Here is an 18,225-nt window from a genome sequence, read left to right as displayed (position 1 = left end):
CCTTAATGCCTCTCTCCTCAGTTTCAAATCCTCTGTTGCTCTCTGGATACGGTGTACAGAAGCTCATATGAGTTGGTTCCCACCCACCTCTCCAACCTCATCCCCTGCTTCAAATTCTATGCTCTGGCAAGACTGCACTGCTTGTGGTTCTCTAAAATGCTGTTGCATGTGTTTTCCTCTTGCCTGGGATCTTGACTACATTCCACCTTGTCCCTTTTTCCTAACTAACTCCCACTTATACACTAAGGTTCAGCTCAGGGGCCAACCCCCTTCAAAAATCTTTCCTAGACTTCCCCTCTTGCCACACCAGATTGGATGAGGTGTTTATCAATCTGTGTTCCCATATGCCCAAGGCTACGATCGCCACACTATATTGTATCAGTCTGTTTCGATTATTGCTTCTCCCTCACTGAAGTATAGTAAGGACTGTGTCCTACTTGTCTTCATACAGCTAGTTCTTCTTTTAGTCTCTGACTTAGAGGAGGTGCTAAGTGTTTATTGAGTAGATAAAGAGATTGATAACAAATTCTTTTAAGACAAGGTAGTGTTTCATGCATTTTTACATCCTTAGGACTTGGCTCAATACCTGTTTTTGCTGTGGATAAGGACAATTCCAGATTACTGTTCCTTGTTTTAAAGATGCCGCTGCAGACTCCTGGCCAAACCTGTGGCTCACAGCAGGCCTAGCAATGCCTGTCTGCTCTCCAACACACTTCTTGGTTCACACTATGTAATGGTGACAAAATTAATTACAGACTGAGTGGTTGCTCTGTGTGCACTAGGTGTTTAACGTATAATCTCTAATTCTAAACACAATCCTGCAAGGTTAACATTATTCTCTGTAGAGAAACTGAGACAGAGGGAAGTTAAATAACTTTTCCAAGAGCATACAACAAGTCATTGGCAAAAGTGGGATGTGAATCCAGGCTTGTCTGTCCATGAAAGCCTTAACATTTCTGTTATCCCTTTTCCTATCTATAGTTTATATTTTAGCTACATAAATGAAACTATAAAGTAATGGTTTATAGTTTAGAAAAAGAAGGAAAGAAAAAAAGGGGAAGTTTGGCCATGACCCTGCCACCTGAAAAAAATCCAGCTGTTTTAATTTGCCCATGTTTTCATCCTGTGTGTGTCCACATGTTTATCAAGTGAATATGGTAGACATACCATTTGTGTTTTGCTATCTTTCTCTCTCTCTCTTTTTTAACCAAACGTTACATCAGAAGCATATTCCAATGTCTGGTCATAGTCTTTGTGATTGTAATTTTAACGACTTGCACTTCAGTTTTGATCTTGACCTTAATAAGACTCTCCCAACTCCAGTGGCTCCCCTGTCCCTTCTCCTTTCCAGTCACTGCTCTTTAAGTGCATTTGGCTTTTATTGGAGGCAGCTGTGAAGAGCGTGCTGAACTCGTTGCCAGAAAAGTTGGACTGAGTCCCAGATCTGACAGTTACTAGTTGTGTGACCTTGGGCGAGTCAGGTTCATTCAATGTCAAGCTCCTCCCTTGGTCTGTGAGCACCTTTAAGGCAGGGATTATTTTATTTCCTCTTTGTAGGCTTTGTTTCTGGCATGGAGTATGAGATCAATACATGCTTGATAAAGTCTCTCAAATTCCTCATCTGTAAAATGGGATAATTAAGCATATTCCATAAAGATATGGTAATTAAATGAGGCTTTATATACACACACATACACAAACATACATTCTCTGCAGTTGTAAATCATAATATAAATATAAGTTGGTATAACTATTATCATTGCTGGGTTTATACAATTCACATAAAAGTCCATTCAATTATCTGGAAGAGCGGCAAACTTCCTGACTGAAAGCTTCATCTTTCAACCAGATGTTTGGTATGCTGTAGGCACAGTAGACCACAGACTTAAAGGAGTCAGTGCTTATGCTGACTTGTTTGTACTGCTTTGACATGATGTTGTCTGCCTTGACAATAGAGATTGCATATGTTTAACTTACTGGGTACAACACCATGCTCAGCCAGGACCTAAATAAGTGTACTTTAGCATGATTAAAGTGAGAGATGTGGAATGTTTTTTAAAAGTTCAGGTCCAAGTGACAGAGTAGTTTGCAAGAACTCATTGTAGTTGGTGCAGTCATTTGCTGGGGGGCATACTAGGATTAGGTGGGTTTATGCAGGAGGAAACAGTCCAATAGTGTGGGAGCAGTTTTCCATTTTTTCCAGGTATAAAGACAATGGCCCTACAGAAACAAAAGGAAATAGTCCAGAGACTTGTGAAATAATTCTTATCTCATCTGTTCTTGTGATAATAATAATTCTTTTCACAAAGTAAGTCCTAAGAGCCAAAATTTCCCATCATCTACATAATATTGACATTGTAATTCTCAGTATTAACAAAGATTAAGTTGTTTTCAAGGTTGGTTGACTCAAAAAACCCCAGAAATATGCTGGCACTGGGAATAAATAACACTGGGAAATAAATAGTTTTAAAAATTTTAACATTTTATTTAGAGTATAGTATTGTTATCTGCGGGAAGGTTAATACAATGCAAGCTACTCTATCATTACTAGAAGCACACTTTTTCATACTGCTTTTAAACCACATTAATCAAATTCAACAATATTTTAAAAGTACACATCTGAAAAAATGACCGGCCGGGCGCGGTGGCTCAAGCCTGTAATCCCAGCACTTTGGGAGGCCGAGACGGGCGGATCACGAGGTCAGGAGATCGAGACCATCCTGGTGAACACTGTGAAACCCCGTCTCTACTAAAAAATACAAAAAACTAGCCGGGCGAGGTGGCGGGCGTCTGTAGTCCCAGCTACTCGGGAGGCTGAGGCAGGAGAATGGCGTGAACCCGGGAGGCGGAGCTTGCAGTGAGCTGAGATCCGGCCACTGCACTCCAGCCCCGGCGACAGAGCAAGACTCCGTCTCAAAAAAAAAAAAAAAATGAAAAAATGACCACAAACAATATGTGATGACTGACAAACTAGAAAATACGGAGGAAATTGATAAATTCTTATAAACATACAATCCCCCTACTTTGAATCAGGAAAAAATAGAAATCATGAAGAAATCAATAACAAGTAGTGAGATTGGATCAGTAACAAAAAGTCTGCCAAGAACAACAAAAAGCCTAGGACCAGACAGATTTACAGCTGAATTCTACCAGATATTTTAAAAATAATTGGTACCAAAAGATTGAGAAGGAGGGAATCTTCCCTAATTCTTTTTACAAAGCCAGTATGACCTGGATACCAAAGCCAGGAAAGGACATAACAACAACAACAACAGCTACAACAAAACAAAAAACTACAGACCAGTATCCCTGATGAACACAGATGCAAAACTTCTCAACAAAATACTAACAAATCAAATCCAAGAGAATATAAAAAAAATTCACTATAATCAAGTAGGTTTCATCCCAGGGTTCAGAGAAGGTTCAACATACACAAGTCCATAAATATGATACAGCACATAAACAGGATTAAAAACAAAAACCATATGATCATCTCAATAGATGCAGAAAAAGCACTGGATAAAATCCAGCATCCCTTTATGATAAAAACCCTCAACAAACTAGGCATAGAAGGAACATACCTCAAAATAATGAAACCATATATGACAAATTCACAACCAACATCATACTGAGTGGGGAAAAGTTGAAAGCATTCCCCTAAGAACTGGAACTAGACAAAGATGACCACTTTCACCACTTCTGTTCAACATAGTACTGAAAGTCCTAGCCAGAGCAATTGGGCAAGAGAAAGAAATGCAATGTACCCATATGAGAAAAGAGGAAATCAAACTGTCTCTGTTTGCCCATGATATGACCTTGTATCTAGAAAACCCAAAAGACTCCTAGATTTGATAAATGAATTCAGTAAAGTCTCAGCTTACAAAATCAGTGTACACAAATCAGTAGTACTGTTATACACCAACAATGACTGAGTTGAGAATCAAATCAAGAACTCAATCTCTTTTACAATGGCTGTAAAATTAAAATAGAATACTTAGGAATATACTTAACCAAGGAGATGAAGGAGCTCTACAAGGAGAACTACAAAGCAGTGCTGAAAAAAACCATAGGTAATACAAACAAATGGAAATACATCCCATGTTCATGTATAGGAAGAATTAGTGTCATAAAAATGACTCTACTGCCCAAAACAATCTACAGATTTAATGCAATTTCTTTCAAAATACCAACATAATTCTTCACAAAATTAGAAAAAAAAAATCCTAAAATTAATATGCGACCAAAAAAGAGCCTGAATAGCCAAACCAATCCTAAGCAAGCAAAATTAATCTGGAGGCATCACATTACTTGACTTCAAATTATACAAGGCTATAGTAACCAAACCAACGTGGTACTGGTAAAAAAGTAGATACACAGACAAATGGAATAGAATAGAGAACCCAGAAATAAAGCCAAACACAACCAACTGATCTCCAACAAAGCATACAAAAACACAAACCAGGGAAAGGACACCCTTTTCAATAAATAGTGCTGGGAAATTTGGATAGCCACATGAAACTGGATCCTTATCTTTCACCATATATAAAAATTAGTTCAGGTTGAATTAAAGATTTAAATCTAAGACCTGAAACCATAAAAATTCTAGAAGAAAACCTAGGAAAAATTTTTCTGGATATTGTCCTAGGCAAAGAAGTTTATGATGAAGACCTCCAAAGCAAATGCAACAAAAACAAAAGTAGACAATCATGACTTAATTAAACTAAAAAGCTTCTTCACAGAAAAAAAATAAGTATCAGAGTAAACAGCCAACAGAATGGGAGAAAATATTCACAAACTATATATCCAACAAAGGAATAATATCCTGAATCTACAAGGAAATCAAACAATCAGCAAGAAAAATAACAAACAAATAATCCCATTAAAAACTGGGTAAATGACATAAATAGACATTTCTTAAAAGAAGATATACAGAAGTCACATGAAAAAAATGCTCAACACCATGAATCATCAGAGAAATACATTAAAACCACAATGAGAGACCACCGTACTGCAGCCAGAATGGCCATTGATAAAAAGTCAAAAAATAATAGATATTGGGTGGATATGGTAAAAAGTGAACCTTTACATGCTGATGGTGGGAATGTAAATTAGTGCAACGTCTATGAAAAATAGTATGAAAATTTCCCAAAAGACTAAAAGTATATCTACAATTTGATCCAGCAATCCCACTACAGGGTATCTACCTAAAGCAAAATAAATCATTATATCAAAAAGACACCTGCATGCATATGTTTATTATGGTGCAATTCACAATTGCAAAGGTATGAAATCAACCTAAGTGCCCATCAATTGGAAAGTGGATAAGGAAAATGTGGCATAAATATATCATGGAGTACTACTCAGCCATAAAAAAGAATGAAATAAAGTCCTTTGCAGCAACTTGGGTGGAATTGGAGGCCATTACTCTAAGTAAGGTAACTCAGGAATGGAAAACCCAAATACTGTATGTTCTCACTTATAAGTGGGAGCTAAGCTATGGGTATGCAAAAGCAGACAGAGTGATATAATGGACACTGGAAACTCAGAGAGGGGCGAGCAGGAAGGGGGTGAGGGATTTGAAAAAAACTACCTATTGGGGTACAATATACACTGTACTACATGTGATTTAACACACTAGAAAATATTTTACTATGTAATTTAAGGCTAATTCATTTTGCCACTTGAGCAGAAGAGATAACTTCAAAAATAACGATGATTTATCTGTATTTATTCTTTGATTCTTAAATTCAGTTTACCTGGGTATATATTCACTCTGAATTCTCATCAAATTTATTTATAAATTAATGAAATAAATATATATTTTTAATAATCAGCAAACAAAATAAGACATGTAAGGAATAGTGGAGAATAAAAGATAAAGAACTAGTAGGTTGGTGCAAAAGTAATTGTGGGTTTTGCCATTGAAACCCACCATTACTTTCACACCACCTGAATAGTATCTTTAAAGTGCTGAAATTAAAACAAAACAAAACAAAACAAACAAAGCCTGTCAACCTGGAATTCTATATCCAGCAAAAATTTACTTCAAAAGTGAAAGCAAAATTAAGATGTTTTTAGAGAAACAAAAGCAGAGAGAAACCAGTTCAAGCAGGCGTAATTATAACTGCTAAATAACTTCTTCAGACTAGAAATTTAGACCTATATAAAAATGAAGAGAACCCAAAATTGTAAATATGTAAAAAAATATAAAACATGCTGTATTTTTCTTCTCTCATTTTCTTTAAAAGATAACTTAGTTACAGTCATGATGGAATAACAGAACTAGACTTACCCTCCCACTACAAACAACTAGAAAGCTGAACAAATACATGAAACAATGTTTTCAGCAAAGGACAACAGGCAGCATGAGCTTATAATTCCTGTAAGAATGAAAATATATGAAGTGAAAGCTATATAGCAGGCCTCTATTTCTGTTATTCTAGTAGACGGCACATTCTAAATGAAAGTATAGGAGGAGTATCCAAAGCAGAATAAAAAGTAGTCTCGTAAGGTATTATACAGAGCTCAGAGTTCAGGGAGGTTGAGATAACTGGAACTCATGGTGCAGAGTTCTGTGGAGGAGGAAGCTAAACAGGAAAAGAGATTCAGAAATCTGTATCTTAAATGTCCAATTGAGTCTTTGCTGAGTACCAAGCTGCACACGTGTAGAGTGAAATTCCACAAGGTTGGGCAAAGAAAGTCTGTGGAGCTATAAGCTGAGCAATGACTAGATCTCACACAGGACTGGGACACAATTGTATTCCACCCAGCAAGAAGACAGAGTTCTCTATAATCACCCAATGGCACAAAATAGAGACTCCTGGTTGGGGTTGGGGGATGTCATACTTTATTAGTAAGGTGAAAATATCTCTAGAAAAAGTGAGTTCTATTGTAGACTCACAACAACAAAAAGCTTAAAAACAACTTCTGAAAGGATTAAGATTACTGAACATTATTTACTTTCCTGAAGAAATGAAGCACAATTCTATTGTTTAAAATGGTAACAAATTGAGGCACTCAGCAACATAAAATTCATAATATCCAGTGAGCAATTAAATATTTCTAGACATGACAAGAAGAAGAAAAATGTGACAAATAACAAGAAATCAGTCAATAGAAATGAACCTCAAAATAAAAATGATTATGGGAAAAGCAGGCAAACATGCTAAAATAGCTCTTACAAATATATTCAAGTATTTTAAGAAAACACAAACATAATGATAAGAGAAATAGTACAAAAAGAACCAATTAGTACTTTGGGAATGGAAAAATTCTAAACATTTCACAACATCTGAAATAAAAACTTACTGGATGGGATTAACAAAAGATAAGACACAACAGGAAGAAACATGAGTGAACTTGAAAACATGCAATAGAAAATATTCACTTTGAAGCACAGAGAGAAAAAATAAAAACCAGTGCCTTAGTGATGGGTAAAATAATATCAAGTATAGTCTAACGTAAAATAAATATCAAGGTGGTATTTCAATACCACCATATCAATAATTACATTGAAGGTAAAAGGCATAAACCATCCAATTAAAAGGCAGAGATTGTGAGACTAGTTAAGAATGCAAGACCTGACTATGTGCTGTTGAAAAGGAACCTACCTCAAAAATAGTTTAAAGGTAAAAGGATAGAAAAGATACGCTGTTGATCACTTATACGTTGCTAGTGAGAATGTAAAATTCTATCATCATTCTGGAAAGGATTATGGCAGTTTCTTGCAAAACCAAACAATCTCATAAATGTTAGTTACAAAAACTTGTAGCTAACATAGTGCTCAATGAAAGACAGTTTGCCTGCCACACCCACCCCCAATATCATAATCAAGGCAAAAATATTAATACACCTCTTTTCAATATTTTACTATAGGCTTCAAATGATACAATTTTGTATATATTATTTATTTTCTTAAAAAAATAAAGCATAGTGCTATTTTCCATTAAATTCTATAAAATCCTAAGGAATCTACAAAAAAGTTGCCAAAAGTAACGTGAGTGTAGTAAGACCACAGGATAAAAGGACAATATCGAAAAATTAATAGCAATTCCATATACTAGTAATGAAATTAGAAAATGAAGTTGAAAAACATTACCATTTACAGTAACATCAAATTTGGAATTCTTCAAGATAAATTTAACAATTATAGGCCAGACTGTACAATGCAAACTACAAGACATTGTTGAGGGAAATTAAAGAAGACCTAAGTAAAATGAGGTATAAACCAATGTTCCCAGATGAGACGACTCAATATTGTTAAAATGGCAGTTCTCCCCAAATGGTCCATAGATGCAATGCAATCCTACCAGCAATCCCAGAATGTTTTTCCATTGCAAACTATACAATCTAGTTCTAATATTTTATAGAACAGCAAAGGACTGATGATACCCTAGGCTGGAGTGTTGCTCTGCCTCCCAGGTTCACACCATTCTCCTGCTTCAGCCTCCCGTGTAGCTGGGACTACAGGCACCCACCACCAAGCCCGGCTAATTTTTTTTGTATTTTTAGTAGAGACGGGGTTTCACCGTGTTAGCCAGGATGGTCTTGCCTGACCTCGTGATCCGCCTGCCTTGGCCTCCCAAAGTGCTGGGATTACAGGCATGAGCCACCACACCCGGCCAATAATTTTTAAAAGAGAAAGAAATTCAGAGGATTAAACTACTTGATGTTAATACTGTGAAGCTATAGTAAACTGTGAAGTTATAGTAAACTGTGTAGTAATGTAGTAAAATATAGTAAAATGTAGTAAACTGTGAAGCTATAGTAAACAAAACAGTGTGATATTCATGTAGGGATAGATAAATATGCTAATGAGACAAAACAGAAAATTCAGAAACAGACCCACGCATTCATGGTTGATTGATTTTTACCAAAGGCATCAAGATAATTCAATGAGAATAGGATAGTCTTTTCAACAATGGTGTTGGAACAATTGGCTATCCATTTTAAAAAAATAAACCTCAGCATTTAACTTATTCCTTACATAAGTATTATCTTGAAATAATCTCTTAGATCTAAAAGTAACAGCTAAAACCATAAAACTTCTACAAGAGAACATTGAGGAAAATCTTTGCAAACTCAAGATAAGCAAAAAATTTTACAGATAGAATTAAAATAACTGTGAACCATGAAAGTTGTTAAACATTGTTTAGTTTTCATGAACATTAAAAACTTTTGCTCTTTGTCATTGTTAAGAAAATGAAAAAGGCAAGCCACAAACTGGAAGGAAATATTTGTCTCACATGTATCAGACAAAAAACTTCTATCTGAAATATATAAAGAATTCTCACAGTTCTATAATAAAAAGACAAATGATCCAATAAAGATTTTAACAGGCACTTCACAAAGGAAGATATACAAATAGACTCTAAGGGAGAGCATGTGATCAAAGAAAAGAGAGGCATTTCATAACAATAAAATGAGGGCATCATAATGAATTCATTAGGAAGACATAACAATCATAAATGAGTATTCACTTAATAGCAAAGCTTTTACATTTATTATTATTATTATGATTATTTTTGAGATGGAGTCTCACTCTGTTGCCCAGGCTGGAGTGCAGTGGCGAGATCTCGGCTCACTGCAAGCTCCGCCTCCCAAGTTCACCCCTTTCTCCTGCCTCAGCCTCCCAAGTAGCTGGGACTACAGGTGTCCATCACCACGACCGGCTAATTTTTTGTATTTTTAGTAGAGACGGGGTTTCACCGAGTTAGCCAGGATGGTCTCAATCTCATGACCTTGTGATCTGCCCGCCTCGGCCTCCCAAAGTGCTGAGATTACAAGCATGAGCCACTATGCCTGGCCAGCTTTTACATTTATGAAATGAAAACTGACAGAACTAAAGGAAGACAGACAATCCATGTAATAGATGAAATTTTTAACGGTTCTCATTCCAAATTTCCCACCTTACAACTTTTCTAAAATGTATGTTACCCTGGATGAGCCATCTTGGCTTCAGAAATGTCAGGCAGTTGGGTAGAATGAAAAGAAGGAGACCTGTGTTCTGGGACTGGATCTGACCCTAAGGATCTTTGAGCAAACTTCATTTAGTCATTCAACAAATACGTATCGAGCTTTATCCGTGGGTCCCAGATTCCCTAGAAGCAGCAATCCAGAGACAATCTGTTCTCTGGATTTATGGTTTAATGGCACACACAGGTGAGTACCTCTCTGAGACTCCGATTTTCTGTTTCTGAAATGTGGGCCACAGCAACAATATGGAAATATCATAAATGGCCAGCCACATACGGATGCACAACTACACTGTGGTATAATCATGATAATCTATATAGCAGTGAAATGGATCAACTGGAACTACATTTGTCAATGTGAATAAATAAGTAAAGTGAACCAGAGAATGATACATTAGCAGATTATTCATATAAGGTTTTAAAATGTGCAAAACAATAATGGGTTATAGGCACGTATCTACAGTAAAGGCAAAAGAATCAGGCATGGGAATAATATATCAAATGTAGAAAAAGGTCTTTGGACTTCTATGGTAAGAAAAAGAGCTCTTGAAAGTTATTAACATAACAAGTTAAAATTTGGTAGAAAGATTGAAAGATAAAATGGAAGAAATATTTCAGAAACTATAGCAAAAGAAATGAAAATTAGCAGGAAAAGATATAAAATTAGAGGAATAATCCAGGAGGTCTGGTAACTGAATAATAGAAGCTCAAAAAAGAAACCAGAGAAGACAAAGGGGAGGAAAATATCAATGAAATAAAATTTTCCAGAACTAAAGGCTACGAGTCTTCAGGGCTCACTGAGTATCTAGCACAATGGTTAAAAATAGATCCACATCCAAGCACATGCATGTGAAGTTCCAGAATATTGGTGTATTTGTCAGGATTATTAATGCCAGCTCCTGAAGCAGACAATCCTCAAAAATCTCAGCGGCTTAACAAAACCGTTTGTTTCTCATTTATGCAAAATCTAGTGCAGGAGCGTCCAATCTTTTGGCTTTCCTGGGCCACATTGGAAGAAGAAGAATGACGGTCTTGGGCCACACATAAAATCCAGTAGCACTAATGATAGCTGATGAGCTAAAAAAAAAAAAATTGCAAAAAAGTCTCATACTGTTTTGAAAAAGTTTACAAATTTGTGTTGGGCCGCATTCAAAGCTGTCGTGGGCTGCATGTGGCCCATGAGCTGTGAGTTGGATGGGCTTGGTCTAACATGTTTCAGGTGGCTCCACTTCTTGTAAACATGTCACTTGAATCATGTGTCCCTTGAAGCACCTGTGGCAGGAGAAAATAGGGTTGAAGGAGGCACACTGGCTTTTAGCTTCCTTAGCTTGGAGTTGACATCTGTCACTTCTGCTCCCAGGCCACTTGCAAGAACATGGCTCCAACCTAACTATGGGAGAGGCTGGAAAACCCAGAGGGGCACATGCAATACTTGATGTTTTGCATACCAATATAGGTTATAAAAGGAAGATCCTCTACATTTTCAGAAAAAAACAAACTGTTCATACATAAAAGATCACGAAGCAAAAAGGCTTTGGATTTCTCAATAGCAACACTGGAAATGAGAAAAAATGGAGTAATGCTTTAAACATTTTCAATGTAATCAACTTATACCTGGAAGTCTATATCCAGCCAAACTATCAATCAAGGGTCAGTGCAGAGTAAACCCCTTTTCAGACATTGAAGGTCTCAACTTGCCTTCTGTGTCCCTTTTCTCAGGAACTTACCACAGAATGTGTTCCATTAAGTGAGACAGAAAATCAAGCAAGAGGAAGACAAAAGATCCAGGAAGTAGGAGACCCACTACAGGAGAGAAGTGAGAATTCTCAGGATGATGGTTAAGGGAGATCCTGTGATGAGAGCTGTGCACCTGGAGGAGGAAAAAAAAAAAAAATCAGATAGTAGCAGGTGAGAAAACTCCAGGACAGGCGTCTTCTAGAAGATATAGTTAACAGATTACCTGGAGTATCTGAATATGTTGAGAGAAAATGCAAACAATTGGTACTGAGTTTGTTGAATTAATCATAGTTAGGAAAAGAAGAAAACGGGGGAAAAGATAATTATTAAATCTAGAGAAAGCAAAAAGTTCTGCAGGGAAGGAATTAATTAGAGCTTACTGTAAAACTCAGCTGTGAGTTGCATAATAGTCATCATACGAAATATTGTTCTAATCAAAGTTGTGATCTATGTATATTGAGAGGTTGAAGGGATGGGAAGAATGTATGTGGCAGAGTGGGCAGGGGGTGGGGGGAAGGGAAGAGCCAAACTTCACCTTTTACTGTGAAAACTTAGTTGATAATTCCTAAAACTGGAGAAAAGCATAGCAAATATTTTAAGAGGTAGGAAGTAAATACCCAAAGAACCTAAAGAACCAGCAAGAGGAAATGAAAGGCGTTGACACAGGGAGAAAGAAATGCAGGGGGCAGGTAGGCTGGGGACGACCACTTGACTTCATAAACTTTGATCTAGTTGACTATTTGCTTGTATAACTTTGATAAAAAACAGTTTAAAAAAGGCAAACCAAGTTCTAGCATGATATGGTATAATACGACTTTTATAAATTTCTCCACACTATATTTTATAGACACATACATGGATGTGTGAGTGACTGGAGAAAGACTAGAATACGCACCAAACAGAAAACAGTGTTACCTCTGGGGAGGTTAGCCTGGCATAGTGTTTAGTGGAAAATTTAGTTTTATTGTCATAAAAATGTATTCACGTGTTACTTGTTAAATTAAGCATAAATGAAAGACAAACAATAAAAGAAAAAAATGCATTTTAGATCTGGAATCTAATGGCCTAATTAAGAAGCCATTTTTGAACTTACCCCACTTTCGCAGAGTTGACAGTGGAAGTGTCAACAGGGAGGGTCAAGCTGAGTAAAGAGGTGACCATGAGAGGAAGTAGCAGGCGGTGGCACCAAGGGAGGGCCAATGCATGGGACCTTTACTTTGTCTCACTGTACACAATTGTATGTGACTCGTCTGGTCCAAAGCCTACAAAGAGATTTGCACATTTTCAATTAGAAAGTCCTTTCAGGTGGTAGCTGATTATTACTGTCTCCATAATCCAGCCTTGAGAGAAAGCCCAGGTACAGGGTGGGGGTGGACGGGGACTTGCTCTGTGTCAAGCAGTGAATTAGGATTGGTGCTGAGTTGCCCAGGAGTTTTACCCATGCTTAGAGCTTTTTACTGCTGACCACTCAGGCAAATGGATCTGGATTTGAATTCCAAGTTCCCTACTTACTGGTCATGTAAGGTTGGCAAGTTCCTTAACTTCTCTGAGCTTTAGCATCCTCACTTACAATGATAATAATGCATGGAACATCCTTAGTGACTATGTAATATATGCCTGGCACACAGCAAGCACTCAATATATGTTGATAACAATAAATATAATAATCAGAAAGTCGGCTAGGCACGGTAGCTCATACCTGTAATCCCAGCACTTTGGAAGACCGAGGTGGGTGGATCACCTCAGGTCAGGAATTTGAGACCAGCCTGGCCAACATGGAGGAACCCTGTCTCTACCAAAAATATAAAAATGAGCTTGTAATCCCAGCTATTCAGGAGGCCGAGGCAGGAGAATCACAGCCAAGATCGCACCACTGCACTCCAGCCTGGGTGACAGAGCACGACTCAGTCTCAAAAAAAAAAAAAGAAAAAGAAAAAGCAAGTCGAACCTTTTACTTTCCCTTCCTCTTCCCTTTGAAATCAAATGGCATGTTCCAGATCCAAGCAGATATGCTCAGGGTTATCTGTTGTTTTGGGTTATTCATAGACATTAAACGTAGTATTAAACTTTTTAAATGTGATATATTATCAGTAAACCAAAAGTATAAATAATAATATAACAAACTCCTGTGTACCTAGTAGCTCGCACAAAAGATAAAATATTTCAGGTTCAATCGAAAACTTCTGAGTGCATCTTCCAACCCCTCTCCTCCCCAAAGATAACCATTTTTCTAAATTTGGTATCTTGTTCCCATGCTTGTTTTACTACAAAGACATGTGTCCATAATCTATTAGTAAAGACCATTGTGGTAATGGTATTATGCATTCATACCGATTGAATGAATACATGTATACAACTGAGTCATCTGTGTTGTATACAACTATTGACACATGTATACAACTGAGTCATTTGTGTTGTATACATGCTTCATCCTGATAAAGCAGATCCTCCTCAACTTCCCCTTGCTTTCACCAATATCCTGTCAAAAGTGCAGTCTTACTGCATGTGCAGTCCTGTGAATGGTGATTGGTCCTGACCTAATCACATGCCAGAAGGAAAAGAAAATCTTCACTTGGAATTCCTCATCTTACCTTTCTACAATGTATGTTGCCCTGGAAGAGCCTCTTTGAACTCAGGGAATGTCAAGAAGTTGGGTAAAATGAAAGGGAGAGATCTGTCATCTGACACTGAGTTTCTTTGAGGAATCTTCATTCAGTCATTCAACAAATATGTATTGAGCTTCATGTATGTGCCCGAAATTCCCTAGAGGCAGCGATCCAGATGCAATCTGCTCTCTGGATTTATGATTTAATGGAGCACACAGGTGAGTACACATCTCTGAGACTCACCTCCCCTCGGCTTTGATTTGGTTCCTGGATTTCTGCCTATTCCTCATTATTCTACTTGCTGCCACAGCGAGATGTACCTTCCAGCCTAACGAACTATTTTTAAAGTCTCCAGGGGAAGCTCTCATCATTCAGACGGAAGCTCCAGGAAGATTTTAGTGTTCCCAACAACTTTAGGATGAGGATTTGTACTGCCAGGCAGAGCCAGTCCTGTGACATGTGAAGGCTTAATTTACCCACCCAGAATGTAGTGCCCACTGGAGCTGGCCAATTCACACTCTTCTGTTTACAGGTTGCTCCAGCCCTGCTGGCCCCTGCTTCCACCTCAGCGTGGGGGACCCCCGTGGCTCACTGCAGGCCCTGTGCCCTCTTTATGACACACCATGCTGGGATGATGTCCTCTGTGGAAACCTCTTGAGTGCAAATGGCCCCTTTATGACAGAAGCACCACGAGTACATTCCCCAAGGGTACTGTTTGCTGTGGTAGTCCGTCTACAGATTTTCCCACCAGGATCCTGGAGCAGGTCCAGTTTGGAATTGCCACTGACATGAGAAAGGAACAGATGACCATGGAATGAAGTAATAGCCCTTCCCCCTTCCCTCTTCAACCCTTTGATTTTGGAAGATCTGCACTCACTATTAGTGGTCAGGAATCCTGCAGCTTCCTTTTGAATTAGGAAGATATGGGAATAAGAGGTCTTTTAGGCACTTAAAAGTGGCAACAAATAACCCACAAAACTACTATCTGCAGATTGAGCAACCCTTACTATGAACCTCCATGGATCTTAGCCATGAAAACAAATCAAGCCAACCCCCAAAATAGGCTCCTTGCAGACACTTCCTTAAACAAACAAACAAAAAAAGCAAAATCCGAAAAAAAAAAAAAACAAAAAATTCATCCAGAAGGAATAATAATATTTGTAGAATGCACTTCTACTTTTGCTCACTTGGCTCAAGTTTAAATGTGAAAAATATGTTATCGGCTGACTAATAGCATGGCTGTCAAGAAATTTATCACCATTTCCCCCCCAAAGCAGCTGGTTTCAGATTCAAATGAAGCTCTGCACTGTGATTTTGCCTTTACCAAAGCTGCCAAGGAAAGGTCCGTGAGGCATGGAGAAGACTGCTGCTGAGGGTGGTCCCCACATTATTCTTTGCATTTTCTAGAAGCCTTTCAGATTGAATACTGTACCATTTATTGAAAAAGACCAAATAGGCCCAGTGGCTCACACCTGTAATCCCAGCACTTTGGGAGGCCAAGTTGGGCAGATCACGAGGTCAGGAGTTCAAGATCAGCCTGGCCAACATAATGAAACCCTGTCTTGACTAAAAATACAAAAATTAGCCGGGTGTGGTGGCATGTACCTGTAGTCCCAGCTACTCAGGACTTTCAGGCAGGAGAATCGTTTGAACCCAGGAGGTGGAGGTTGCAGTGAGCCGAGATTGCAACACTGCACTTCAGCTTGGGTGACAGAGCGAGACTGCCTCAAAAAAAAAAAAAAAAAAAGAAAGAAAGAAAGAAAAAAAAGAAAAAGGTCTACATTGTGTTAGATAACTCCCTATGTAGGCACTTTTACAAATTTTGGCTCCTTTGAGCTTCAGGACAATGCTTCTTGGTAGATAATACCACGAACTCCATTTCACAAACAAACAAAATGAAGATCAGAGAGGGGGAAGCAGCTTGCTCAGAAAGTGGCAGATTATTCTGGTTTTATGAAGCTGAGTTAGTGTTCCTTATTGTTCTTATAACCACTTATTCTTTTTTTATTACAACTTAATGAGAGGAGTTAATAAGTGATCACACTGAATCACGGTCATCTCCTGCCATCTTAGAGCTGTGCCTTGCAAACCTAACCTCTACCTGAAATTATGGACTAATTTCCAACTGTCTACTCAACATCTCCCTTGGATAGCTAGTATGCTTCTCCAAGTTGACAAAGACAAAACAAATATTTTGAGGTTTACCTCCAAGTTAGCTACTCCCATAGTTTTCTCTATTTCTGTAAATCACCCTGCTATCTACCCACTAGCCCAAGCCAAAGTCTCATCCATGAGAAATCCTACTGAAAAACACAACAAAATCAGTGCACTTCTTTCTTCTCTACCACTCCTGCTCTAACCCTTCTTCTGTCTCTTACCAAGATGACTATAGAAGAGCAGTAGTAGCCTGTTCTCTGATTCTTCTATTTTTACTCTTCACTTCAATCACTTCTCCATTTTCCATACACAAATCAAATAACAATGCAAATTCTTACTTAAAGCTCTTCAATGGCTTGACCCTTCAATGGCTTTTAGGTTAAAATCATAACTCCTGCATGACTTCCTTATCTACCCCTCATCTCACACCAATCTCACATTCCCCAACATGCCAGCTCGCTGGCATCCTCTCTGTTTCTTGAACATGCCAAGCCAATATCATTCCTGCCTCAAGACTGGTGTTACTCCCCTTGTCTCTGATTGTTGCATGCCTGGCTCCTGCTTGGCGTTAGATCTTAAGTGTCACTTCCTCAGAGAAGGCTTTCCTGATCACCCAACTTAAAGGAAAACTCAGTTATTTTCTGTGACATCATCACCATTTTCCTAATTTTTCTTTATAGTACATACTGATACCCGGTTGTATTCATGCACTTATATATTTACTTCCCCCTGTAGAATGTAGATTTGGACTGACTTTTCTTATTTATCGCCAACACCCAGAACAGTTTTCCCCAATACCTAGATCAATGCATGACACATAATAGGCATATCATATGAATGCTTTTGCGGGTAGCTGCAAAGAATGGTTTCTGGGAGATTTTTCTAGGTGTCTTCTATGACCCATTCCTCAGAGGTAGAGATGTACACTGTTCTGTGTTGTATGTCCAGAAAAAAGGTGACAATTTCAGAGATTAATATTGCATTCAAGGACACAAACCCAATTCATGAAAGAGTTATAGTTAGTTATACCTCAGGTCTCTTTTCATGGGACCGCTATCATCTGTCTCTCACTCTATCTCCATGATGTCAAGGGCTTGCTGTGTGACTAGTGAAGCCTTCTTCACCTCCCTTAAATAAAAGTGTTTCTTTAATTAATTCAAATAATTTACCCATTTATTTAATCTTTATGCATTTATTCGACATATACTGAATGTTCAGTGTTTCCAAACACTTTGATATGATTGTAGAAGAGGTTCTGTATTCATGGTTTGAGCTTTCTGAAAAAGAAAAGGAACTGATTGCAGCTGCTGGGGGATTTCTGGCCAATCAGAAGGAACATTTGACTAAAGAGCTGAGTTTACTCCTAGGAGACTGAGAGTTGGCCTATGGGAAAAATTCTCAAAGACCCTACTGCCCCCACAACATCTCCCTCACTGTGTTTGTCATCCAGAGTTATATGGGTACCACTGTGTGTGTACCTCTGGGGCTAGCAATGTGGGAGCTCTCCCCCACAGACCCTCGGCTTGACAGCCTGAGGTCTGGCTAAAACTTGACAGGCATGTACAGGTGAAGGCAGATAGTATGACTCATGGAAGAACAATGACAGAGATGTGTTGGACTCTGGCCTTTCTGGTCACATTTTGAGTGCTTTGCCCCACTGGTCCTGCCCTTCCTAATGTTACATACCCTGAAGAAAGAAACTGAACATGTATTTTAAGCAAATGTCATGTGAGTGAGCCTATCCTGGCCAC

General features: G+C 38.2%; 1 long non-coding RNA gene across 1 annotated transcript; it reads right to left on the bottom strand.

Annotated features, from left to right (window-relative positions):
* Positions 1 to 11,077: 11,077 nt before the first annotated feature.
* On the bottom strand, positions 11,078 to 12,896 carry LOC117074895. The gene is made up of 3 exons (XR_004433754.1): positions 12,805 to 12,896; positions 11,702 to 11,844; positions 11,078 to 11,246 (listed from the first exon to the last, which is right to left on the bottom strand). It is a non-coding gene; the product is annotated as an uncharacterized LOC117074895 (long non-coding RNA).
* Between the last annotated feature and the right edge of the window lie 5,329 nt (positions 12,897 to 18,225).

The sequence above is a fragment of the Trachypithecus francoisi genome, unplaced genomic scaffold (genome assembly GCF_009764315.1).
Source record: "Trachypithecus francoisi isolate TF-2019V2 unplaced genomic scaffold, Tfra_2.0 Lachesis_group5, whole genome shotgun sequence".
Taxonomy (NCBI): domain Eukaryota; kingdom Metazoa; phylum Chordata; class Mammalia; order Primates; family Cercopithecidae; genus Trachypithecus; species Trachypithecus francoisi.
The sequence above is the reverse complement of the archived record's forward strand: the minus strand, read 5'-3'. Positions and strand labels throughout refer to the sequence as shown.